Source organism: Heterocephalus glaber, unplaced genomic scaffold (genome assembly GCF_053883595.1).
Source record: "Heterocephalus glaber isolate CG9 unplaced genomic scaffold, H.glaber_assembly_v1.0 deba00001481, whole genome shotgun sequence".
Lineage (NCBI taxonomy): Eukaryota > Metazoa > Chordata > Mammalia > Rodentia > Bathyergidae > Heterocephalus > Heterocephalus glaber.
This window is the reverse complement of record NW_028258317.1, coordinates 1,782,339-1,809,305: the sequence shown is the minus strand read 5'-3', so window position 1 is coordinate 1,809,305 and position 26,967 is coordinate 1,782,339. Positions and strand designations below refer to the sequence as shown.

At 42.6% G+C, this 26,967-nt stretch overlaps 1 protein-coding gene across 7 annotated transcripts in view; it reads left to right on the top strand.

The window, feature by feature from the left end:
* The window catches only part of Palm2akap2 (PALM2 and AKAP2 fusion), a 504,788-nt gene that overhangs the window by 251,998 nt on the left and 225,823 nt on the right, over positions 1-26,967 (top strand). The gene's annotated exons all lie outside the window — the stretch shown is intronic.

Sequence of the window (26,967 nt, the reverse complement as noted above, 5' to 3'; positions counted from 1 at the left end):
CCAGGACAGCCCATGGGACGCTCAGAAGGGCCCTGCCAGCCTGAGCTCCAGCTGCCCTTCTTCTCCTGGGGCCAAGGCCAACGCAGATCTCATCTCCTGATGAGATGGGTCACAGATTCCAGTAGTGCCCTGGGAATGCTTGGTTTGAACAACTGTTTCAGAAACGAGGCTTGGGGGCCATCTCCATCTTCCACACGAGGTTCTCTGGGCTGGGGTCTGCTCTGTTAGGCGAAGGATACAAACTCAAGACGCTGACATTCTGATATTAACCACACAGATGTCTTGGTTTACGATCTTGAGAAAATCAGTTAATGTCCCAGCTAAATCTGTAAATAGGAACAAGAACAAAATTTACTCTCCCCGGGAACATCTTAAGAATCTTTGTTAGGCTGCCAGAGGAGGAGGAGCCCTGGAGAGATCATTTGGTCCAGGAAAGCAGAAGTAAAACTTAGCCCTTTGTTCTGTGAGCTCCTCCAGGTTTAAAAGTTCATCAGAGGGCTTGTTCTGCCCTCTGGCTTCAGGTAGAAGTACATTCACCCCCATTCTGAATGATGCACATTTCTCTTACTGAAAAGAAAGAGAGCAATTGTACAGCTGAGTGACTTTTCTTTGGGTGGTACCGTCATGAGCCATTACAGTCTTAATGGAGTCAGGCAGGGAGGACACTGGCCTCTTCAAGGCACACTCCTACTGCGATGATGAGTCAGTGAACAAACACCCTCTGTCCTGGGAGCAGTGGCACTTAGATTCCAGATGTGTCCTGTGGCCATGGACTTGGATGTTGCTCCGATAGAGGACATTACAGAGATGATCCTCATCTTCTCTGCAGAGTAAAATCTCACTGGCTTTCAGAGATGTTAACTGGAATTTTCCCTGGCCATCTTTAGCACCACTCAGTAATTAGCCCAAGGTTCTTTTGTCTCTCTTTAGGGGTGAAGCCCATGCTAGATAGAGCACTCTAGTAATCAGAAAATGTGGAATTTCCCACAAGGTTTTAGTATCCACCCCTCCACCTTTTAACAGAGAGCCCTGAGGCCAACCTGGCCTGGTTATCGGGATAGAAGGTTAAGCACTAGCATTCTTTGTTTACTGCTTCTATGGTCTTGAACTGGGTGCTCAAGATTTTGTGCTTCAGAGTCTTCATCTGCAAAGTGGAAATAATCATAGTGAGGATTTTTGAGGATTAGTATGAGGAACAAATGAGTTAACACATGTAAAGTTGCTTAACATAGTGTCTGAAATGGTGATAGCTGCTAGATCTATTAGCTAACCTAACAGATGGAATAACTCTCAGGCCAAAATTTTCATGATGCATTTATTAGACAGGGATTTCATGACATTGTGAAGTATGTTTCAAATCGTATTTACTTTGCTCAACATTAAAAATAAGTATAGACATATGCTTGGGAGGAGATGAGGTACAGATAATTCCTTATCATTTTTTATAATGCTGAGAATTAAACCCAGGGTTTCATATATGCCCATCAAGTGCTTTACCACTGAGCTATATCCCCAGCCCTTTAGAGATGATTTTTGTGTGTGCATCTCCTCTTACTAAGATTCCACTGCATTCAATAAAGACAGGGAAGTATGGAGGAGTGCACCTTCTATTGAGGTTAAATGTTCTTTAATCACCATTAAAATACATTGTAGGTAATCACATTGACAAACCAAGAAGCTATGATTTAATGGGGAAAAATAATTTACATAAGTGCTTTAGGAAATTAGTTTGTGAGTTTCTCTGTTCTAAGAAGAATCAATAAGGATACGTTTTATTAAAAATATTTGACCAAATAAAACCTCTGATACCCTTGCTTTGCTGGCAACAGTTTTACCATTCACATCTGCCCAGGTCAGAACAGTGTCAAAGTTAAGCTCCTGACGTTTTAAATACAAGTACAAATTCACCTATGCCCACACGTGTACATATGTATTTCATTCTCCCCAAATTTTCTCCGTATCATTTTACAGACTAGGAAACAGATCTCAGAGAACAAAACAACAACAAAAACCACTTTCTTAGCATTTTTAAGAGTGCTGACTGCATAGTTCTGCTTTTATGTATGTTAGAAATATCTCTTCTCTGGACTAGTTTATGTTCATACTCGTAGGAGCGGAATATCTTTTATTAGGACATGTTCATAATTGCTTGTTGAATTCCTTCACCTTTTAGAAATCAATTTCAAGCTCAAAAAATGGAAGTTTTGAGCCAGGCGTGGTTATGCATGCTTGTGATCCCATCACTCTGAGAGGCTGAAGCAGGAAGATCATAGGCCAAGCCTGGGCAACTTAGCAACTTAGCGAGGCCTGTCTCAAAATAAAACTGATAAAAATAAAAATAAAAACAGGCTGGGGAAGGCCCTGAACTTAACCCCTGGTACCAGGAAGAAAAATTAGGAATCTCAATGAAAACAAGACTATACTTCATGAAGATCCATAACTCACTTTGGAATGGATATTTGTTGAAAATACTTTCACATCCTCATACCCCACTGAGTCCATACTCTCCTTCACTATCCATGCTCTCTCCTCCCTCACATTTCTTGGAGAGTTACCTGAACCCAGCACCTCCACCCCTATTTGCTCTTCCATCTGTCTCTGACCTTGTAGTGACTGCTGAGTGGCTAGGTGCAGCAGAGACTTAAATCTTCATCTTAGTTGCCTGTTGAATAGCAACTGAAACTGCTGAACACTCCGTGTTTCCTCAGGAAACACACTCTTTGGTTTACTTCAAATAACCCTATCCTTGGTTTTCTGTCTCCGCTGCTTCCTTCCATCCTTGAAATATTGGTTCTTTGCGATTCTTGTCACTCTTCTTCTCCCATATTTTTCTGAGTAAAACCATCTCTTCTCATGGCTTCTGACCTATAAAGTCTTTCATCCTAGTTTTTTCTCTCCAGCTACCTGTACAGCCAGCTTTGTTTCCTGGCCATTGCCATTTGGATGTCCTCCAAACACCTACAACTCAACATATTAGACATCGAACTCATTGCTTTCTCTCATGGTTCCTTCTCTGAAGGTCTCAATCTCACTGAGATTTCAAGTCTAGAACCAAGGGATCATTTTTTATTCTTTTCCCCATCTCATTCCCTAGATCTAATTAGTTATTTTATACCACACATATTTCTAGTGTCCTGTCTTTTTCTCTTCCAACTGTCGTGTCACTAGTCCAGGCCATCATTATCTTTGGTGCAAGTTGCTGCCACAGCCTTTTACCCAGCCTCTAGAAATCAATTTCCAAAACTTGTATCTGATGATATCTCTCTATCTTATAGCCTTTTACCTGTTCCCCTGGGGCTAGAGCACAGATTCTAAAGTCCAGAGTATTTCTTAGTGAGCCACTGATGCTGCAAACTCTGCTGACTTCTTTGGCCTTATCTTCCATGTCTGCATCCTCCCATCACTGGTGGGCCCGTAACTACCTGCAGTTCCCTGAATAGACCAAGCTGTTTGTGTGTCTTCGGACATGCTGTCCTTTCTCCTGAGAACACTCCAAGGCTTCTTTATAATTGGCTAACTAGTCCTTCCGGCCTCTGTAAGACCTACTTAGAATGCTGCTTTCCCTGAGCCCCGGTGGTTTAATGGTTTAAACCAGATTTAATGTTCCCTGTGGGCATTTTTAGCCTTAAAATATCAGAAGCCATTTTGTCCTGTAGCCTCAGCTCCCTGGGGATGTGAATATGGTGTTCACCTTTGTAATAAATCCCACAGCATGGCATGGGTCAAAAGGCTTCCCTATATGTCTACAAAAGGAGGAGGAAAAGAATGAAGTATGTTAACACACCCACAGGTGCTCTGAATATAAATGATGATAGGATTTCTCTCTGTGTAGAAATTTCCAGCTCAAAATCAGGCCTTTGTCTCCATTGTGCTGATTGATATGTGATTGTGACATGAACTAAAGAAAAGCGATTATTTTTCTGACCTTGACCTAGAAGTATGAACAAGTGTGCCACAAAACCACACCCATACCCTCAATTTACTTTTCTGAAGTGGTTGATAAACATTCGTTTAGAAAGAAATTATCAAATAGGTGTCCAGTAAGTGTCATGCCTAGCAGTGACTAAGTGCTGAAGTTACAGAAAGGAAATCAAAATCTTTTCCCCTTCTCTTATGTGTCGAACACCCAGTGGGAGTTGGCACACAGCAGATGTTGAGAGATGCCATACATGTTCTTAAGGTAGAAGTTCAGAGAAAGGAAGAATCATTGAGAATCTTAGGAGTTGAGGTTTTACCCCAGTGAGGTTTGGCTGAGGTTAATGTTCCCAAGATTTATCTGTTCATTTATTAAATGTTTGTGCTAGAAACCTAGCTAAGTTAGAAATGCAGAGATGAAAATGGCACAGCTAATACCTAAAGAAGGCTGTGGGTATAGCTCAGTGGTAGAGTGTTTGCCTAGAATGAACAAGGCTGGGTTTGAGCCCCAGCCCTGGAAAAAAAGTAATTCATGAAAAAATGAAGAGGGGCTGAGGGTTTAACTCAGTGGCAAAATATTTGCCTAGCTTGCTCTTAGCCTTGGGTTTGATGCCTAGTGCCACTAAACTAATGAACAATATTGAGTTAGTACCCTCAAGAGACCTATTTAGTAATAGGAGACAATGCTTCATAGTTCCTTAATGTTGGATTTTCAGAGATCACCTGAAGTTTCTGGACCTATGTTTCTATTGCATCCCTTTAATTAATGTTAGAATGTTCCCTCCCAAGAAAATTTTCTTACCTTTGAAAGAATTAACTTTGGCTTCAGGCAGTACATTCTGGTCCCCACCTGGAATATTTGATTGAAAGAGTAATACTCAAGTCTGTTAAAGCAGTGATGGACCCATTCAAACAAATAGAAACTACTAAGTCAAGGTCAGTATGTCTCAATTAATTGGAAGCAAATTTCAGATTCATAGGAGGTGAAGTGTGAAGGCTGTGTAGGAATATGAGCTGAATGGCTATCACTGAGATGGAGCAGCAGATGTACATGGATATCGTCAGATCTGGAAAGTGTAGGCCCTTTCTGGATCTCAGTGAGGCTTTGGCTCATGTCACCCTCAAGCAGGACCCCGGCACTGGAGCTGGACTTGAGTTACCAGATGATGCCATCAATAGGAAACTGGCCTCATGGGTGTTGGAATGGAGCTTAACTGCATGGGTTGTCATGGATGCTCTGTGCAGACCAAGCTCATATGGCTCTTCCCAGCTTGGCCGCCTGTTGTAAACAGCTGAGGGGCCCAGCTCTACTAGGAAGCTGTCAGCATCCTTCATATGTAGGCTCTTCCTGGGATGCTTAGGGAATGTGGAAACAGGGAGAATGGTGAACAGTGGATTGCTGCTCTCACAGTGTCACTTCCTCCCTTAGGAGCAAAGTCCACACAAGGCCAGCCAGGGCTTAGTCCCTCTGGACAGGTTCTGCTGTCTGCTCAAAGATGGAATAATCTCAGACCTAGCGCAGAAGTAGCTCTGGAGAAAAGACTAGAATGTAAATACATCACAGGGGGCTCTAATGGTTATATGAAGAGACTCAGGATTTATCCAAGAGGCAGTGAGGGTGCTATTAAAAGTTTCAGAGTTACAACTCTGAAATAAGCCCACTGGGATTCTGATCCAATGCTCCAATTACAGAGGGAGCTAGAGAATTCAAGGGTAAGACTGGTCAGTTAAGTTGAATTTGGCACTATTGAGGAAGAAAATCTTTGAATAGAAAGAAGACAGACTAGGATATCAGAGAGCAAATAAAACAATTTACTCAAAAATCCCAAGGTCATCACATCTGAGCCAGAGCAAGCATCAGACAGTGGCAGCCAAAGCTCCAGAGAAGGTGAACTTCCAACCTAGGAGCCAGTTCTAGGCTGGCTCAGTTGTGTCTTCTTTACTTTTTAACCCCAGCAGTACCTTGGGCCTGAATGGCATTCTACCGTGGATTAGAAGTTCCTCTTCCCCTAAGGTTCCGAAGGGCGAGCAGTCTTACAAATGCAGTATCAGAATGTGTCCTTTAAGCATCATCCTGACCTTCTTCCGAATTTCAGCTTCACAGGGGACCCTGGGCAAACTACTTAACCCATCCCCAAAGCAGAAATCAATGATGTGTATCTTATTTGGCTGTTGTGATACTTAATTTAGTTAATGTATGTAATGGGATGTAACCAATGATTAGCACATAGTGAATTCCCCACCCTCTCAGTGTCCTTTTAGTTTTTTTCTTATGCATCAGAGAATTTGTACTCTGTGGGTACTGTTCCTCTCTGGCCAGAAGCAGAGCCCTCATTGGAACGATATGATGAGAACAGCATCATCCTTTCATTTTGAAGTTAAGTCAACTGCCCCTCATTTTATATTGTTCTGGTTCCCTGAATGGCTGTACATGAAACCATTATTTTAATGCAGTGAGGTAGCCAGATACCCCTGGAAGCTGCTGTAACCCTTTGCCAGTGAGGAAGGCCATTACTGGCTTCTTACACAAGTGCTACTCTTGTCTAGCTCGGTTCTTTTACAGGCGGTGTACAGCTATGAACTTGCTTAGCTCTTAACCACTCCTCGGAGAGCACTCAGAGTAGAGGGCCCCACAGCCAAATGGTGGAGTCTTTCTCTTGGCAGATATTTGCTGTGCCCTTGGTCCCGACTGCACTTTAGAAATCCAAAGATGCATAGGATCCATTCCTTCTCTGGGAGGAATTCAGGGAACACGGAGATGCTTGGAGCCTGGTCCAGAGAAAGAAGAATGAAGGGAAGCAAGTGTACATATCCATGGTAAGGTCCCCACCCAGTTCCACAGATGCCAGATTTGCTCTGTGCAAGTTCCTGTGTAGGTGCTGGGGTTGCTTTGGTGACAGAGGCTCCTGTCTTTGTACTTGGAGCCTCATTGACTTCACAATCCTCTTTCCGTGCTTGACCTCACCAGCCATGTATCACTCCTGGCCCGGGTCACCGGGTTCCCAGATGAATAGATGAAAGAACTGCTCCATAAAGCAGGGGTCAGGGACACAGATGTGGTAGAGATGCTGGCTGAGGCAGCCAGGGGTTGAGGTGAGGGGCTGTTCGGGAGCATACCCTGCAGGCCTGGCTGCTCCTTTCCAGAAATGGAAGGAACTGTGAACCTCGGAGTCCATGTTGGCACTGTGATGGCCTTGCGTGGTGGGAAGGACATGGGTTAGGAGGTGTCCGCAGTGCTGGACCAGAGGTTCGTTTATTGGCCTCTTTGTTTCTGACATTTGGAGACAACTGCTGTAGCCCATTCACATGGCCCCTCTGAAAACCATGACTCAATAAAGACGGTTCACATACTCCCAAGCTCTACTTCCTGAGGGTTCAAACCTAAGAAACTCTCAGCCGGCTTCTCTTTCTGTCATACAGAGCATAGCATAACAAGTTAGATTTCCAGGTTATGTGGCTCAGCTGGAGATTTCTGTGCACAGCACTGGGGCCAAGTGTACTGATCTTTTGAGAAGAAACTCGCAAAGTCTTCAGTGTTTTAATGTTGCCAGAATGAGCGTTCTCTTCCCAAGTAACCACACTACCAAATCTGTGGTGAAATGACAGTAGTTTTGCACACAGGCTGCCTAAATTCCCAAATGGACTACCTGGTTTTGTGGGATGAATTTTCTTGCCACTAGGTGGCTCCCCAGGCTCGCAGAAGCCTCTTCCACATAGAAAATTTATATCTGATTTTCTGGATTATTGTAAACATGTAGACACACACATACATACAATTTTTTTTTTTTTTTTTTTTTTTTTTTGGTGCCAGGGATCGAACTCGGGTCCTTGCGCTTGCGCAACAGGCGGCGAAACCACTGAGCTAAATCCCCGGCCCCAATACCTACAGTCTTAACCCTTCCCATTCTTGAATACAATAATCAGTTCTTTCATTTTCCTTTAAGCATTCAGATGATCGGATTTATTCACATTCTCTGGAAAGTTGGTTCAACATAAGAATGTATGAGTGTTCCCAAGTCTTCTGGGCCAAACCCACAGGGTTAAGAAGATAAATTTGAATTTATTCTACTAAATAGTATGTTTTGGTTTGTCTTGTAAAGCAGTGCCTACAGAATTTAAGAGACTAATCTTTAATTTTTTTAAGAACTTGGGGGAAAAAAGAAAGAACAAATATTTAAATAGTGTGTTCTCCATGGCAGGCAGTGTTTTAAGATATTTTAAACATTTAATCTTCAAAATGTTCAAGTTGTTTTTCTATATATGTCTCTATGACCATTTGATAGGTGAGGAAACTGAGGCTAGAAGGAGTGAGAAGCTTACCCAATGTTTCATTTAGGAAGGGGCAGAGCTGTATTCAAAACTGAGAGTAGGGCCAAGGGTGTAGATTAGTGGTAGAGTGCTTGCCTAGCACGTGCAAAGCTTGGATATATATCATTTCCAGCACTGAAGAAAAACAAAAGCTCAGATTAGTTGAATCCTAATCTGGCCCATTTGTAGGATAATCTGCTGCCTCCCATTGGCCTGAAACAATCAGGAGGTTTGATAGAAATCAAATTGCAGCACAGAAGGTATTTGGACTCTGGTTGCTCTTTTTTCTTCCTCTCAATTTTCTTTTCTATAATTTAGAAATAAAATAATCCTTATTTATAATCCTTATTTACCATGAAAGAGTCTAAAAGCATTGTATTACTATTGGTATAGTTTGAGTTTCATAGAAATGTGGGACTCCTCATATGTGCCCAGGAAGTTTTCAATCTATCATTCATTCATTCATTGATCACACAAAAACATTGATTGTGGGTCCCAGGTCATGGCTTTGGCATGAAACTGGTCATACCATGGTGCCTGTCCTACTTCCAAACTCAGTCTAGTCTGCCCTGGACTCTTTTATGGTCAAGGGTTTCAGGGAAGAAACTTGTGCCTTCAGCAGGTAATTCTTCCTTAGTGTCAGGATCTAGAAATGATATAAATGATAGATGTGCTGGAGCAACTTCAGGGCTAGGACCCCTGCTGAATAAGGAGATGACCAGTGCTAATTTTGGATAAGCCAAACCAGCAGGAAGAGGAAGAGCACATTTTAGGAGTATTATTTTGGAGCAATATGTATTACAGGTTGAACTTCCCTAATGTGAAAATCCAAAATCTTTTTTTCAGCACAGATGTGGCACTGCAAATGGAGAATTCCACACCATGAAACAGTTTCATGCACAAAATTATTCAAAATATTGCAGGAAATGACCTTCATGCTAGTGTGCATATGGTATATCTGAAACATAAATTAATTTTATGTTGAAATATGGATTCCATCTCCAAGATGTCTCATTGTGCATATACAAATTTTGCACAATTTTTTTAAAAAACAAATCCCAAACACATCAGGTCCCAAGTATTTCAGAAAAGGGATACTCAACCTATGATTCTGTACCCAAGATTTACATTTCAAATGGCCTATCGCCTCATCCCTTTGGCAGAGGGATTAAGCACAAATCTCTGGATTAGTTTTTTCTCCCCTTTGGATAAGTTTTAAGTGGCGTTGTTTTTCTTTGGGCCTGATGCAAGCTACTTCCTTATAAAATGTTTCTCTAATTTGGCTTAAGGATTGCTTTAGCACCTGAGCTTGGAAGCCTACTTGTAGGTCATTTTGTACCTGGAAGTTTCTATTGGCAGCCTCCTGGTTTGAAATTCTCCCTTTACAGAACATTCTGGGCTGGAAACCCCAGAAACCTACATCATTCTCAGTATAACATTCTCAACATAACAGCAATCATTGTAAAAATCAGTCTATAGAGATAAAGTTCACCAGAATATATTTTAAACTTTATTTTTAGTTTCTAAGATTTTTACCTCAACACTTCATAACCAATGTGATGCAACAGCAGTCCACTCACCTCCTAGCACTTAGGACATATGGGCTTATCCAAGGCCATTTCAAGTCTGGACCCGTGTGCCATCTGACCACAAGGGGCCATGCATGAGCCAGAGCCAGAGCCAGGCTATCTAAACTTCCGCCTGGAAACCAGCTGAGCCACTGGAAAAGGAGGGGTCATCCCAGTGGCATTTTATTTTATTTTATTTTTTATTTTTTGATACCGGGGATCAAACTCAGGACCTTGTGCTTGCAAGGCAGGCATGGTGCCACTGAGCTAAATCCCTGGCCCTCCCAGTGGCATTTTAAAGACTCATGGACTCAAGACAGTTTCACTCCTTGGAAGATTTTAAATTAGGGCCTCAAGGTACAAATTCATGTCCTGGCCTTCACTTTACTGCAGATCACCAAAGGGGACAGAAATGGTTGTAAACACACCCCCCCCCCCCGCCCTTTCCTAAGAAGAGACTTATGCGCCCGAGACAGCTGGGCCATCACAGGGATGCATCTGAGAAGCTGGTGAGATGGAAGAGCAGAGAATGTCTGAGAGCTCTAATCTCACAAATTCTGGTCACTTGGCAACTTCATCTGCTTTTGACCACAGTTTCTTGAGTTAAGGTTGCTTAATTTTTTCGGCCCAGCCTGTGGGTCCACTCTAGTGCAAAATGATTGATTTAAGAAGTCTTCAAGTGACATTGGCATAGGAAAAGACTTTATGAGCAAATCTTCAGTAGCACGGGAGCTAGCACAAAGAATCAACAACTGGGCTCTCATCGTATTAAAAAGCTTCTACACTGCAAGAGAAACTACCAACAGAGCTAAGAGACAACCTACAATGTGGGAAGAAATATTTAGCAGCTGTAACTCAGACAAAGGTCTACTATCAAGAATATATAAAGAACTGAAAAAAATCAGACCCCCCAAATTCAAAGACCCAATTCAAAAATGGGCAACTGAAGTGAACAGACATTTCTCAGACAAAGAAGTAAAACCAGCAAGTAAATATATGAAAAAATGTTCAACATCACTGGTCATTCGAGAGATGCAAATGAAAACAACACTGAGATTCCACCTCACCCCACAAAGAATGGCTGCTATCAAGAAATCAACCAATAACAAATGCTGGCGGGGGTGTAGAGAGAAAGGAACTTTTCACCATTGTTGGTGGGAATGTAGATTGGTGCAACCACTGTGGAAATCAGTATGGAGATACCTCAAAGAACTAGGACTAGAGGTCCCATTTGACCCAGCTATTCCCCTACTGGGAATTTTCCCCAAAGAGTTAAAAGAATCATACCACAGCGATATATGTGCACCTATGTTTATAGTGGCACAATTTGTAATAGCTAAAGCTTGGAAACAGCCCAAATGCCCATCAGCTGGAAACTGGATAAAGAAGATGTGGTTTTTTTATAAAATGGAGTACTACTCAGCCATAAAGAATGAGAAACTAGAGACATTTATAGCTAAATGGATGGATATTGAGGCCATACTCTTAAATAGGAAATAAATAGGACACACATGTGTAAATACCAAATAGTTTCTCTAGTGTGAGAAATTGAAGGTGTAAATAAGGATGAAAATGATTAAAATGAATAACTGATAATTTGAAATAAGAAAAGGTCCAAGGGTTTGGGGATGGTGGAAGGGAAAGGGGAAAGGGAAGAAAGGAAAGAAAAAAATTATGAGAAGAAAAAAAAATGGAATCAAACTCTGTGTAAATAGGGAAGGGTGGAGGGGGTGAAGGGTGCACAGGTAATGGGAGAAAAAATAAAAACTAAGATGCATCATGTTCTGGTACAAACACCCAATGATAAATGTAAATGTATTTTATACCTAAAATGTACCAATAAATATATATATTTTAAAAATAAAAAAATAGAAGTCCTCAAGGTCGTAGCATGAAAATCGGTAAGTGGAACCATCCTGGTTCCCATCATAGTCCATGCTACCCATGGCTTCACCATCTCTGTTCTGAACAACTTCTAATTGGTCTGTCCCTTCTGTTCATTTTCTACACATCCAAATCCATTCTCTGTACAACTATGGCCATGGTCTTTCTAGAAGGTAGTAGATCCCATTCCTCCTTTAAAGTTAGCAAACAAGAAACTTACTTTCCTGTTAACTACATGATCAGACACCTTAGTGTGACACTCACAAGGCATCACATCTGGGACCCGAGCCTTATTCACTCACTTGAACCCTCCTTGCACATTTCTGCTTCAGAGTCCCCCTTGTCCCTGCTGTCACCATGGCCTGCAATGCCTTCTGAATACCTCTCTGTTTTGATGTTTTAACTCATCCTTCCAGATCTTTCTGATATGTTCCAGGTTCCTGAAATCCACCCCTTCCCTAAGCTGAGTTAGTGAATGAGGTTCTTCTCATTCCCACAGCATTTTTGGACTTCTAGTTTGAACTCTGTGACCCTTGTGTTATACCTTCCTCCCTCACTGGATGAGTTTCCCACAACTAGAGACTAGGCAGCTATCGGTATACCTAGCTCAGCACTTCCTTGCTAAATATTAATGAGTGACCCAAAGCATTTCAACCTTCTCTTTGAAGGTCATAGAGACCCATGTTTCCCAAGCACTTTAAGTGCTATGGTTTCTGCCTTGGCCACCTGGGCCAGGAATCTCCTCTGTTTTCATTCCAGGCTCTTTCCCCCTGCCAGGTGCCTGATCTCTGAGTCTAGCATACATGACCCACTGCCTAGATTGCAGCCCGCAGCTCCTGAGAGGAAGGGGCAGGGCTCAGTGACTGCGCTTTTGAGAACATGACAGAGAACAATAGCAGGAAGTGGCCAAGTGGGAAACAATCATCTGGGCTCAGCCCCTGTGGAGGAGCTTCCTGATTGGCTTGATCTCTTCTGAGCAGGAACTCTTAGAATAACTTTGGAATTATCCCAGTGGGGAGACAAATTTCTGCACTGAAAAGGAGCTGTCACCTGGTAATGTCAAGCATGGAAAATATGGTCAGAAAAAACCCAAAAGCTATGATGAAGTTTCCTTCAGGAAGACTGGTTTGGGTTTGCCAAGCCTCTGCCACAGTTCCCCTGACTGAACTCCTTCTGAGTCTGTGTCTCAGGTATGATTGAGTTGTCATCTGGACCTTCCAGGTGAAATAACAACCTGGGCACTCATGGAAACCCGTGGTCCAGGTGACCACCAAAGGAAGCGCCGTCTTAGGGCATCTCTTTGCATTGTCTATGGAGCTGTGGCTACAAATGCTTTTCTAGGCTTGAGAGCATAGCAGTTCCTGACATGTTCCTTCTACGGTCTCTGAACATTGGTCTGCGAGCTACATTCTTGTTATGGCTTGTGTCTAGATGTCCCCACAAAGGTAATAGGTGGCTTTTTCAGAGGTGGCTGAGTCTAGAGTGTGTGACCCTGGGATTGACTCATGGTATGTGCTAGGCTTGGAGGGCACTAAGATTAAGGGTGTGAGTGGTACCCACCCTAAGTAGCCTGGGTGAGATAAAAGGGACAGAAAGACACTGTTAAGGTCCCTTGTTGCTTTGCTCTTTCCCACCAACATGAGCTGTTACCCCTCTGCCGTGTGCTACCCTGCCTTGGAACCAGCTAATTATGGACCGAAAGCTCTACAGTCTGTGAGCTAAATAAACATTTTCTCCTTTCACTTTAGGGGTTGGATATTCTGTCTTCGGAATGAGAGAAAAGTAACTGGAATGACCAAGTTGAGGCAGAGCTCCTAGACAGCTTACTCCTCAACCAGAGGAGCTCTACTTAGTCAACGTGTTAGAAAAGAAAACTCTATCCCCTAAAAGAAAATGATGAAAACCTTTGGAACAAGAGCCATTTCATTTGCTCCTAGGAAGGAGGCAACACAAGGTGGTAGTTCACATCCCAGTCTCCCGTGACAGGCAGAGCTATGCTTCACATCCAGCTGTGCCATTTAGAGCTGGTGGGTCATAAGTTCCTCAGCCTCTTTCAACCTCAGGTTGTTCATCTGACAAGTGTGGTTTATAGTTGTATTATTTTGCAGAGTACAGAGGATTGAATAAGGTTTATATCCAGTGCATTGTCTGGCTCCTGGTAATACTCAAATGTTAGCTATTTTTACCGCTGCTGTTGTTGGACATTAAATGATCTTTTTTTTTTTTTTTCAATGAATGATTCATTAAGATACTAGCTAAAGAATCTTGAAAGCACCACCAATCTTCACTGAGTAACTTCCTGTAGAGAAAGCAACAAAAATGTGTTGATAATCAACATCTTGGGTGTTTATGGGAGCTATGGCTGAAGCCCTCTGGATCCATACACATGCACACAGAAGCTAGTAGGAAATTTGAACTCTGCAGGAAAGCTATCCCAGAGTGCTGGATTTAGGCACTGACAGTGAGTAGACAGGGATTTTATAAGAGAGGAATGCACCACATAAACAATTCTTATAATCTGGTATGGAAGCCCAGAGGCTTCCTGTGTAAAGGGGGAGCTCAAAGAGAGTCACAAGGTGATGTGAAGTAAATGCTGAGACTGTCCGTTATTTGGGCCCAGTTTCTTCATATCTGTGGATTCATTTAGGTGAGCACCAGAGTAAAAAGTAAAATAGTCATTACTTATACTCAGACACACACCTGTAGTCAGATGAAATTATGTTTGGGTGTTTGGAGCAGAGCGAAAAGCTTGGAAAACAGCAGTTACCTCCTTCATTACCCTGTCTCAGAGAAGGTAAAGCCAAGTTTCTTTTTAATCAGCTGACTTTTTTTTTTTTTTACTGAGTTGCTGTTATTTTGCATTTGTTATTTTAAGAATTATTTTCTACTGAAGAAATTGGGCCAAAGGTTGTGTTTTGAGGCTACTTTCCAGTTAGAAGTTTATGTAATCCCTAAAATATTACCCAACCAACATTTATGGAGAACTTCTAATGAGCCAGTTCTTTATTATCTGCAAGCTCTCTAGAAGCCATACTCAAAGAAAAGAGATGGCTATTATCCTCAAGACATTTGCAAACTGGAGGGGAGGGAAACCCAAATCCAAAAAAAGTGATTAAAATACAGTGGTATAACTTTGGTAACACAAATATGTCCATGAGCTAAGGTAGTAAGGAGAAAGGGCAGCAGGAAAACTTCGAGAGAGAGATGAGACCTGAGCAGATTCTTAAAGAATGAGTGGTGATTGCCCAGAGGAAGGGGAAGAGAGAAAACAGAGATGATTCAAGCAGAGGGAGTGGTAAGAGCCAAAACACTGAAGCAAAAAGGACACCTGGAGATATTGTTCCTGGAGGTCAATGGGAGGCTGAGAATGTGTCATGTTAAAGTGCTCATAGCAGAGGGTCTCTGAGGGGTTTCCCCTAGGGGAATGCATTTGGGGTATGTCCAAGTGCATTGTGGATTTGACAGTGATGAGGCTGAATAGAGCCAGAGAGGAGTTGGAAGGTTGTTGCAGGCATTTATGGGAAAGCAGGAGATCATGTCCTGGGATCAAGGAGGAGGAGGAGATGGAATATGAAAGAGATTTTGGGGACAAATTGGCAAGATTTAATGAACTATAAAATATACAGGTTGCCACTACCTTATGATGATTTCACCTACAATTTTTCAACTTTATGATGATATGAAAGCTATATGTATTCAATGGAAACAATACTTCAGATTTTGAATTTGATCTTTTCCTATACTAGCGATGTGGTAGGACCTATTTTTTGATGCTGGGCAGTGGTAGTAAGTTGTAGTTCCCAGTCATCCACACAAACATGAAGGGAAACAACCAATACTTTACAGTGTAATGTGTTGCTAAACTATGTGTTGTGCTGGTTAGATGTATTAAATACATGTTTACCTTGAGATACTTTCAAGTTAGGATGGGCTTAGTGGGATGAAACTCCATTGTAAGTTGAAAAATGTCTATAAGGCTATGTGCTGTTACCAAAGGGGAACAAGCCAGGGTCAGGGTAACATCCGGGTTTGGGTCTTAGATGGAATGGATGATGTTGGTATCAGCAACTGTGCAAAAGAATGTTACTGGGAGATAGTTTTATAGAGGAAGATGAGCTTGGTCTTGTATGCATTGAGTATGAGACACTTGTGGACTATCCAGAGGAGAATTCAAAATACAGCTGTACACAGAGGCTAGAATTAGGAGAGATACTGAAGATATAGGTTGGATAGATGGAGAAATGACTGTATGAGGCTGGGTGTGATTATATAGGTTTCAGATGTTGAGTAAGAAGAATAGTGAACCAAATAAACATTAATAAAGGAGAAGAGGAGCCCATATTGAGAGTATAACATCTTGCCCTCCAAAGGGGAGGAGGAGTAGTCATCAGTGTATTTAAAAATGAAGAGGTAGAGCTGGGGTGTAGTTCAGTAGCAGAGCACCTGCCTAGCATGTATGAGACCCTGAGTTCAGTCCGCAGGACCACAAAATAAATAGATAAATAAAGTATAAAGCTAGAAATGAAGAAGACTAATAGAGCCACACTGCAGAGGATGCATTAGACTTAGCAGTCTGGATGTCACGGACTTTCTGCAAAGTAGACACACTGGCAGTGAGCAGAAGGAAAAGGAGGAAAGCTGAGAAGGGATTGGGTTGTGAGATATTGAGGCAGCAATTGGCAGCTGCCCCTGAAGAAATCTGGAAGAGAGATTCAACAGTCACTAGAACAGGATGCAAGGTTGAGAGAAGTTCGTCTATTTTTAGTGTGAATTGATTCTTGTTTGTGGACTACTAGGAAGGAGATATCTGAGAGAGAGGTTGAGACAGGGGAGATAACTGGTGATGTGTCATCCAGAGGGACCCGAACATGATCAGTGCATGAGTGGAAGTACTGGTCTGCAACAAGAGACTCTGGGTCAAAGGCTGGAAGTAAGAAAGTGAGCTAGATGGGACTTTGTCTCCTCCTAGGAAAAGAGAGTGTTGAGGAAGAAAGAGTTTGAGACACTGGCGAGAGGGGGTATGTATTTCTTCAAAAGGAGAGCATTTCACTTTCCTGTAATCAAAACACTTTATTTCTTATGAAACAGACTCAAATAAGAATCACACCCAGGAAATCAATGCTCAGCTCAAGCCTCGTATTGACTTCCTGCATCAGAAATCAACTTGCACAGGTTCTGGTGGTATGAGTCATGTGATTCCAGATGTTGTTGGAGAGAGTCTAGTCTCCCTGAGCTGAAGAAAACATAGAGAGAGAAATTGCCATTTATGTTTATTTGGGAATAAGTCTAATTGTATCACAATCAGTAATAAAAAGTGCTGCTGTGGCCCAGCTGTATGCTTAAAACAAGATATGAATCAACCCAATATTGGTGTTCTTTTTCTCACTGAATATCTACATTGTTTAATTTGGGGGAAAGTAGCAAAGCCAGCCAAGATTTTTTTGTTTTTTTGGTACTGGGGATCGAACTTGGGTCCTTGCACTTGTGCAGCAGGTGGCGAAACCACTGAACTAAATCCCTGGCCCTAACCAATATTTATTGAGCATCCGTATATACAGGAAAGAAGATGAGGTACAACTGTACACCTTGTATATATAATTGTATAGATATACCTCTTGGCCTCCAAAGCAGAGGAGTAATGGACATCAGTGTAATTAAAATTTAAGAAGTCAGGGCTTCAAGGTGTAGCTCAGTGACAGAGCATTTGCCTAGCATGTGCAAGGCCCTGGGTTTCATCCCTAGCACCACAAAATAAATAGATAAATAAACAATAAAATAAAAATGAATAAGGCAAATAGAGTCACACTTACACTCAAGAGAGGGGTTGTCCAGGTAGGGCTGGGGAGAATATGTACATTTTTACTGTTCATGCAAGGCATGGAACACCAAGTACCTAAGAGGGCTAAAAATGCTATAGGATTCAAAAGAGCCAGCATATCAGGTTGGAGGAATTTATGGAAAATATTTCTAAACAGACAATTCGATTTGGACATTTATGATTAGGTCTGTCTTTAGCAGATGGAGTTGAGAATAGGGCGTGCCCCTGGCCTTTGTCTGCAGTAGTTTCAGCTGCAGTACAGGAGACCAGAAGGGCAGAGTCAGGCCTGGAAGGGCTTGGAGTGGAGCATAGAGGGTGTGAACTTCCAGCCTAGGAAGTTTGATTGGATTCAGGAAGGAGGAGAGAGTCACAGGGAGCTTTTCAACAGGGAAAGGATATGAGCTGCACATTAGGAATTCTTAAAGGGACCTTTCTCTTCTCACCATATTTATGTCTCAGGGATGATGTGGAAAAAAAAAAAAAAGAAAGGAAGAGAAGGGCTTGACTTTCCACTGCTGCTTTTCAGTGAAGGGAAGTCTTGTTCCTTCAAAAGGAGAAGTGGAAATCCTCTGTTTACTTGAGGGCCATGGACATTTTTTCACGGTTAAGTACCAACCAATCTGCAGTGCATGTAGATACACTCATCTAAATAAAAGGAAGCTGTTTCCTGACTAATTGAATCACAGATGAAAAATATTTGGGGTGTGCCATAGAAACAAATGCACCGTCTTCCTGAAATATGGGAAGTGGATTTCGTAGTGTCAATTTGTGTGAAAACAGCCTTCTTACCAATGTTCTAACTAAAGTATAGGAACAGAGACACTAGATAGAGAAAGTGTGGGAAAGGATGAGAAAAGGAGGCTAAGTGTTCTTTGAATGGGAGGAAGGGGCAAAGAATGAGGTCTCAGGAAGGTCTCAGGATGTTCTCAGAGCCAGGCAGCAGGGCCTGAGGGGACAGTCTCTTCAGGGTCCTGCTCTAGGAATGATTCAGCCCCAATTAATTTCCATTGCTGGGTCACTCCTGTCAAGATGCAGGTTTCTGGGCAGAATTCTAGTTGGCCTAGGTTAGATTTCCACTCATTGGTCAGGGATGTGGGCTCTCTGATCAACAGTTCACCAAAGCCACAAGGAATCTGGTAGAGGAGCTGGGTTTTTCTCAGAAGGAAAAGGTAAGGAAAATCCTAGGCAGGCAAAATTTGTAGCTGCCACCACCTGTGACCTTGACTGCTGTTCCTGCACTCTCTTCTGAACCTACTTCTAGTATCAGCTGGCTTCTGCTTCCACCATGTAACTGAAACAACAGGGTCAAGAGAGCTCAGTGTTATTAAATCTTACATGTAGAAGTGACCAGTTTGCTGCACTGGAAGACTAGGAAGGCATTTAAAATGGGTAGACAGCCACGTCTTCCTGATGTAATTCAGCCAGCAAAGGCTCTAGGAATCAGACTAACATAAACAGCCCTCCAAAGAAATGCTAAGTGGGTGATTATAATTGTGCAATGAGTCAAAACTTCCCAGCTGAGACTTTGGATGCATAGGGATTTGGGGTGCTGCGGGAGGGAGAAGGCATGCACAGTTCTGGACAAGCCCCATTCACAAAGGCTAATTAGCAGTAATGAATTTCAAACTTTGCCATTGATCCTTTTTTTCCCAGTCATTGATAAGGCTGTGAGCTGTGGGTAACTGTGACCCCAAATCCTCAGTAAACTTCTAAGATCATCCATTCACAATTCAATGGTATGTTGGAAGTGTCTCATATTCATTAGGATTAGCTGTGGAAGCAATTGACAGAGACAGTAACAGTGGCTTCCACACATTTTTTTATTTCTCCCTCTAGTGAAAATCCACAAGTACACAGCTATGAGCTGTCTGGTGATGTGCTTTGTGAATCTTTAAGGAACAAAGCCTTCTTCCAGCTTATCCCACTACTATCTGCAAGGATTGCTCCTTGTCCTCAGTGTTGAAGGGAGGATTTAGATCTCTAGGAAGAAAGGGCTAAGAAAGATTCTAGAATCTGCCCTATAATACTTTCACTCACATACCTTTAACCAGAACATGCCACATTCAGCTACAACAGATGCTGAGAAAATGTGTACTTTATTCTGTGAGCCCACATTCCCAGTTCAGCTCTAAGGATTGTTCTGGGGATTTCAAGGGGCAGGGGTGTGAATGGAAATTGCACTGGCAGATGTCTTTGTATTTTGACTTGTCTGGATGCATAAAATGTAGGGGCTTGCCTCTCCTCTGATCAGTCCACAGTCCTCCTGAAGTTCTTGTTTTGGCAGGTCAGTCAGACAGGCCCTGCACTTGACGGCTCAACTATGAAATTGCAAGAGAAGAGAATAGGTCTGAATTAAGCACTTTTGGCCAGCCTGTCAGCATCATCTTTTACTCTGGGAGTATTTACTGAGATTCAAGCTCATATCAACTGAACAGCAGTGCGTTTGACCAAGGGTAGTGTGCTGGGGATGTAGTGGTCGAGTGCTTGCTTGTTCAGGAATATAACTAGGGTCCCAGGATTTTATAAACATTTCTTTGGTGCTTGTCTTGGCTTAGAGTTGGTACTGAGTTCTCTCCATGAGGGAGCTCAAAAATTCCTCTGCTCCTTGGTCTTTCCACCATTCCTCTTCTACATTCTCCACCAACACCTATTCACTACTGTGTCCCAACTCATATCTGTTCTCTGCCTCAAGATAAGAAGTTATATTTCCCCTGTGTCTTCCTATTTCCAAGAGTGGAGCTCTTACAAGTCATGGTATGTATTTAACTTGATCTCTACACATCCAAGGGAAAGAACTCAGACAATTACTGAAAGTAATAGGGAAATAAACTTCACTAGATTTGTAAATGAGGATTCTGATGGTCAGTGCTGTCCAAAGAAGGAATTGGTTGCCTTGGGAGGTGGTGAGCCTCCCATGTGTGAAGGGTATTAGGCAGAAGGAAGATTACTGTCATGTGGAGTACAGGTCAGGAAATTCATGTTTCTGAAAAAGCATTTTGGTTAAATAACCTCCATTCCTAATGTGTAAATAAGCTTTCTGTCACTGTGCAAAAGTGCTTGGGATAGTCAACTCTTAAGAAGGAAACATTTATTTTGGCTCATTGTTTCACTTCATGGTGGGCTGGCTCTGTTGTGTTTGGGCCTGTGATGAGGCAGGACTTCATGGTGGGCAGAAAGCAGTGGAGGAAACTGCCGTTTTCTGGTAGCCAGGAGGCAAAGAAAGCGAGAAGAGAAGCCAGATCCCAATATCCCTTTCAAGGGCATCCCTTATTGACCTAACTTCCTTCTATAGGTCCCCCTCTAAACATTCTTCCACCTCTCAATAGTGTCACAGGCTGGTGACCAAGCTTTCAACACATGAGTTTTGGGAGACACAAGATCCAAACTGTAGTGCCCAGGCTGACCTTCTATGTTCCTGTGAGCATAGGAAATTAAGGTTTGTATTAGTCTGTTTTCTGTTGCTATAAGAAAATATCTGAGGCTTGATACATTATAAAGAAAACAGGTTTATTTATCTTACAGTTTTGGAGGCTGAAAGTTCAAGATCAGGCAGCCCCATCAGTTCAGGCTCTGATGAGGGCACCCTTGGCTACATTCACATTGTGGTGAGTGTTGTCTTGGCAGGAGGGAGAACAAGAAGAAGAGATCATGTGGTGAAGAAGGAAGTAAGAAGGATTCAGGGGCCAAGCTTGCTCTTTTTATAACAACCCATTTCTAATTAACTGGGAATTAACTGGGATCCCCTAAGAACTACGTAATCTCTTTTGAGGGCAGCTCTCCCAATGACCTAACCAGCTTTCACCAAGCCCCACCTCTCAAAGGTTGCACCACCTCAGCTGTGCCATTCTGGGGGCCAGGCTTCCAGCACGTGAGCCTTTGGGGAACAAACTTGAACTATATTCAAACCATAGCATGATTTCTAAACAGCTGACTTTAAAATAGCTTGGATTATCTGGGTGAGCCCAGTGTAATTACGTGGATCTTTAAAAGTAGAAGAAGGAGGCAGAAGAGAATCAGAGATCCAGATGACTGTGGAAAATAAATGTTATGGACTGACGTTAAAAATGAAAGAAGAGGGTCTCAGAGGCGAGGACTGTCAGTGGTCTCAGGGTGTTGGAAAAGGCAAGGAAATGGATTCTCCCCGAGAGCCTCAGGGGACACAACTCTGCCAGCATCTTGATTTTAGCCTGATGATCCCATGTGTCATACTTCTGACCTGAAGAAATACAAGATAATGTATTTATATTGTAAGCCACCAAGTTGTGGTAGGTCTTATAGCAGCATCTGGAAATGGATACAGTTCATCTCTAGCACCAGGCCACTGTAGCAGGCAGAAAGAAAAAATAAAGGAATCTGGCACTTAAATCAGCCATTCTCCCCTCCTAACAATTTTACCTACCTCTCATTGGCCAGAGCCATCCTGTGGCTATCTTGATCTGCAGTGGAAGCTTGGATGTGTATTTTTTGAGCTGGGGTCATTGATAGCCCCAGTGAAATTAGGATTCTGTCACTATGAAGGAAGAGGAGAACAGACACTAGCAGACAACCTGGAGTTCTTGCCACACACTCCCAAATAGACCTGACTATTCCACAACATACTGTTATTTCTTCTGTTACTGTTCTTTCATGTCATAGGATAATTTACACATTTACATGGCTGTTCTTAGTAGTTGACTAAAAGCTTAGAAGTGGGCCATGTGTTTGATTTATCTCTGTGTTCCTGATACCCAGCCCAGTGGCGGGTACAGAGAAAGTGTTTGCATAAAGTTAGATGGGTGAATACATGAGTGAGTTTTGAAAAAGACGATTGATGCACTTCATAGAGCCAGAGGTCTTTTGTGTTTTGCCACGAGGTTGGCCCGTGGGGGTCAGGTGGATTTTATAAGTCCATTTGGTCCTGATCAAAACCTCATCTCCAGTAAATTAAACCTCCACAGCTTCAGTGTGTTACCTTTCCTTGGAGCTTATTGCTGTTGGCTTTTTGCTTGGAAGGAACTGAGCAAGCCAATCAGAGGGTGCTGTATGAACCTGTCAAAGCTCCAAAAGCCTCGATTAACCTCTTGTATAAATTACACTTCCTGCCCGTTCTTTATTTTTAGCACAGTGATAGCATTTGGTGCCTCCTGAGAAGGCTGCATTAGGTTTCATTCACAACGCTAGAAAACAGTAGCATGTGTAGTGCGGCTGGGATGACAGTTGTTAACCCTGTGACACTGGTCCTTGGGAAGCTCCTCAGCCCCAGGACTTGGGTTGTCCCGAAAATGGTGGTGGCCTGGGCCATCCAGCATCCTCAGAACCTGGCCCTGAACCACGTGTGCATTTGTAGAAAAACCTGCTTCTTGGATCTGACTTGCTTAACCTTACATAAACTATTTCCTTCAGTCATTCCCTTTGGGGTGAAACTCAGTTGTTATCGCAGAGGTTTAGTTTCATTGTTTTTTTCCCTCTCTCCATTCCTTCTCAGTTACGCAGCACAGTATCATGACCCGAATCTTTAGCACCTGAACTATATAGCCGAGCACCCTGAAACCCATAGGGCAGAGGCAGACTGTGGAGATAGACAGGCCAGCCAGTGGCCTTCAGGTCACAGAGAATTCTTAACTACTTGTGGCTGCTGCACTGGAAGGAAGTGAGTTACCTCCAAGCCGCCTTTTTTTTTTAATTAGCCATTTTTACAGAATCTTGTTTGAGAATTTCCCATAGTGCCAACCTCTGTGCCCAGCCACATAAGCTTAGGAATTGTTGGTTTTGAATGTAAATAGATGTTGGATCAAGGAGTGGTTGCAAGGGCTGTAATGCCAGTACTCTGGGAGGCTGAAGCCGGAGGATCACAAGTTCAAGGTCAGCCTGGGCAACTTAATGAAACCCTGTCTCAAAATGAGAAAATAAAAAGGCCTGGGGATGTAGCTTAATGCAAAGGCCCTGGGTTCAATCCTCAGTACCAAAAAACCCCCCAAAACATTGGAGGGTGCCATTTAACCCTTTCACTTGACATGGAGAAACTGAGGCTCTGGCCCCCTCTTCTCCCACAGCCTGTTAGGTTCTGCCTTTCTAGCATGAGGCCTCAGGAGCTATTTTTAAAAGGAATTGATTGTTTTTACTAAGTAAAACGTTCTGGTTACATAAGTAATACATAACTTTTTAAAACTGGGGAAATGCCAAAGATTGTAAAAAAAAAAAAAAATCTGAATCACCTATAATTCCATTACTTAGAAATAACTACCACTGAAGTGTTCTTATTTTCTCAGTCTTAATCTTCATTTAGGAATGCTGTTTCCTTCTAGGTTTCTCTGAGGATTGAGGGAAGGAGGTACCAGATAGGTTATTTTCTTCCTAATCTTTGAGCTTCAGGTATCATTAGGATATATAAATATAGATATAAAAAATAAAAATCTATACCTATAAGCATATATTTGTATATATTACATATAATTAGGATAATTTATTTAATTTTTTGACCTGTCTCAGTGAATTATTGGCATAGTAATGCTGTAACAAACTCCCTCAGACTTACTGGCTAAAACTGAAAGTCACTCATTCTTGCTGCCACTCTGTGTTGAGTGTTTGCTGATCTGGACTGGGCTCTGCCAAGCAGCTCTGATAGTGATGGAGTTCCAGCTGGGCATTTCTCTGGCTGTGGGCTGGGCTCAGGTCTGCTCCATACTCTTTCTCATACTTTTTTTTTTTTTTTTTTTTTTGGTACCGGGGATCGAACTCGGAACCTTGCACTTTCAAGGCAGGCGCCGGAACCACTGAGCTAAGTCCCCGGCCCTGCTCCATACTCTTTCTGAGGCCCAAGTTGAAGGAAGGGCTAGAGTTGTCTAGAGAAGGTCTTCTCATGGCACTGGCAGAGGTAAGAGGGGGCAATCTCGGCTAGGCAATTGCTATCCAAGCCTCTCCTTGAGTCATTTCTGCTGACATCTCATTGGCTAATGGAGGTAATGTGGCTAAACCCACAGGCAAGTGAGAGGGAAGTATATTCCACCCATCATGAAGCCAAAGCAAACCACATGACCAAAACCAACATCAGTGGGTCAGGGAAGTAGGTATTCTTCTCAAGGAGGCAAATGGAATGAGAAGGAATATTTTTGAGGATAATATAATCTACCACATATCCTAAATATCTGCTGAGGTACTCTGTCCTTTTAGATTTAAATAAAATCTGCTTAGAACCCACCTGGACAGTAGTCATCCAGTCCATCTGGTAGACCCAAAATCCAAAGCTCTTCCAACCATTGAATTGGTCCAGTGTATGGGTCATTTGGCCACCCCAGCATGTTGTCCCTATTGCATATGCACATCCCTTTCCTTGATTCCCCCCAAATAATGTACACAGATGTGTGTGCAAGATTCTGCCAAACATTTGGGACAGTGAATGAGTTTTATAGCACTGTGTTTATGTCTTCACATTGAACAGCTGCCTCTCTTCGAGATGCTGTTTGTCTCTCAGCCTACACACAGCCTCTCACATCAGAGCTTGCTGAAGAATTCACTCTGGTTTCAGAAATTCTGATGGTTTTATCTTGGCTGGGCCATACCTTTGTGTGACTTGGTCTAGCTTTCATTTTATTGCATTAATTCAGCCTACTGTATTGAACATTTGTACCTTGGCTTTGATGAATTTTTAATCTAAATGGGGGAATTAATAATGCATATCACTATTTGGGGGCCAGATAATTCTTTATTGCAGGGACTGTCCTGTGCATTGTAGGATATTTATCCTTGCTAGATGCCAGTGATACCAATCCCATGCCCCTTGAGTTATGGGCAACCAAGATATCTCTAGACAGTGCTAGGTATCTCCTGGAGGATGAACTACTCCTTTAACATATGCTAGACTTGGTAAGATCTCTGGGAAACCAAAATAATGTGCTAAGAAATGTTCAGAGGGAGGCATCATTACTTCATGGCGGTGAATCTATGAAAGTCTCAGGGGGCTGGGGACAGCTGAGCTGAGACCATAGTAATGGCTAGAAGCTTGTGATGAGTTTCCTGGAGAAGGGAGAAATATGGGGCACACAAGAGTGAATAGGGGCAGCTGTTTGGGCAGAGCATAAAGTGAAATGGGCAGGTTGATGAGCATGCAGGTCAGATAGCTCCTGGAAGTTGGACACTGTGGGCCTTGTACATTATTGTAAGGCCTTCACTTCTGTTCCAAGTGAAATATTAAATGCATCTGCAGCTGTGTTCATTTTGGAGGAGAGACAGTTGGATTTAGAGTTTGTCTTCATAATCCAAAGTAATTGCTGCAAAGTTGCTCCATCCAGAGGTCATTTTTCTGACATTCAGGAAGGAAACACAAAAGGCTTCTTAGGGGCATAGTGTATCCATGCCTTTTTCTTGATGTTCCTTACCTCTCAAAAGATTTCACTCTGAACTGTTCATTTTAGTTCAAAATCTGGTGGGCCCGGTAGCCAGTGCTGAAGAGCAGATTAGAAGATGGAAGAGGAGGAAAGCAAGGAAGAGGATTAGTATAGGAAGGCATAGAACTCTGAAGCAAAGGTTTCAGCATGACAAGGGGAGAAGAACCAGAACTAAAAATGGATGAGTGGGCCGGGGATTTAGCTCAGTGGTGCCACTGCCTGCCTCGCAAGTGCAAGGTCCTGAGTTCGATCCCCATAACAACAAAAAAAAAGGATGAGTGAGTGAGCGAATAAATGAATGAGCAAATTCAGATGAAAGAATTAAAGAGGCATAGCAGTCTGGAGTCCTTTAGGCAGGGGAACATCTGTCCTTCCATAGCCCCTAAAGGCATTGCTGGGTCCCAGCCCCACCCTGGCATGCCAGCATACACAATGGTTAACCAGGAGGGGAGTAAGTGAGATGCTGTAGAACCCACCTTTTAAGGCAGATTCAGACTTCCTGGCTGGCATCCTTGTGGCAAGGCCCTCCAACAACAAACTAGTTACTTAACCTTGCCAAGTCTTGATCTCATCTGCAAAATGGGGATTTCCAATTTGTAGGGTCATTGGGAAGGTTTAATTAAATAACCAATGTGAATTTTTAGTTTTTAACACAAAATAAGTGCTCCATAAAAGCTAATGATTATCTTTATCATTTTACTGGAAGAATGTAGATGCTGAGACTTCCACCAAATTGTAGCTGTAGCTGCTCTTCTGGAACTCTCAGAGACTCTTGGCAGTGCTGAAATTTCCCTTTCAGAAAATATATATGATGACTATGAAAACTGAAGAAAGTTCCAGAAGAACAGGGACAGCTGCATCTGTCTCTTCCATTTCCTTTTCTTTTGGCAGTAGAAGCCAGGCCACTGTGGGAGTGGACAGCAGGATCCCAAGGGTTCTGACCCCCTGCCATTTCTTAACAATGTATCTCCTTTGAACAAGACTGGCCCTTTACCCTTTGGCCAGGCTGAGAGAAGAGCAGTTATCCTGAGGAGGCTAAGAGAATGTGGAGCTATTGCCTGCAGATATTATGTCCTGTATTATGTAAACATAATCTACCTCTGAATAAGAA